Genomic DNA, 939 nt, shown 5'->3' with positions numbered 1-939 from the left:
ACACACACCTAACATAATAGATTGCCTTTCTTTTAATGCTTGTCCTTAAAGCAATTAATGCTGGATCTGACTTCTAAGTGTACACTTTCAGTTTTCCTGTGACTTCCACTTTTGACGGTGATTCTGAGAATGATTAGTAGTCTTAACTTTAAAATACAATGGGGGGTGGGGGGGTTGTGTCATTGTTGTCGGAGACCTGAGGTCAGTGCTGAAAAGAAGAACTCAGTGATAAAATACTGTTAGTAAAAGTCCTGTATTCATTCTTTTGCTTAAAGAGCCCCTATTATGCTTTTTTTGCCATTGTTCCCATCTTTAGTTTTTTTGTGTATGTAACAGATGTTAAAAAAAGTACAAAAAAAACACATTTCACTCCATATGGAGTGGGGGATTTGTGTTCATCTTATCATGTTGTCTGGTTTTCTTCCCAAACGTCTCTCTGAACATTGTTCTCTTACTGTCCTGCTGCCATCCACGTGTCTGAAGGGAGGGACATAAAATATTGAGACGCTCATCTAGAGCCGAGGGACGTGGAGAAAATCAAATATCACAACATATGTGACCAAATACATTGACATAGATATTGCAATGGTTTTTAGTTGTTGCTTTCACAAAATATTTACATAATGAGATTTTAGATTATCAATAACATGGATATAATGACTACGTGGTTAATGGGAAATAATAGAATAGTGTGGTAAGTTCAGAAAAAGACATCACTTTAAAGTAATGTAGCTCTTAAAGCCAAGAGAAGACAATACTTCTGTCACATATAGCCTAGGTATTCAACATCTTACACCAGATCTAAATTCCCTTCAGACGTTGCTGTTCACTTAACAGGATCTTTTAGTTTATTCTGAATTCTACAAAGAGCCAATGGAGGGATACAATCCCTCGGCTCAGACATGCTCCAAAACCATGGTAGCAGCTGTCGCCATGGTC

The sequence above is a fragment of the Etheostoma spectabile genome, chromosome 19, assembly GCF_008692095.1.
Source record: "Etheostoma spectabile isolate EspeVRDwgs_2016 chromosome 19, UIUC_Espe_1.0, whole genome shotgun sequence".
Lineage (NCBI taxonomy): Eukaryota > Metazoa > Chordata > Actinopteri > Perciformes > Percidae > Etheostoma > Etheostoma spectabile.
This window is presented reverse-complemented; position numbering follows the sequence as displayed.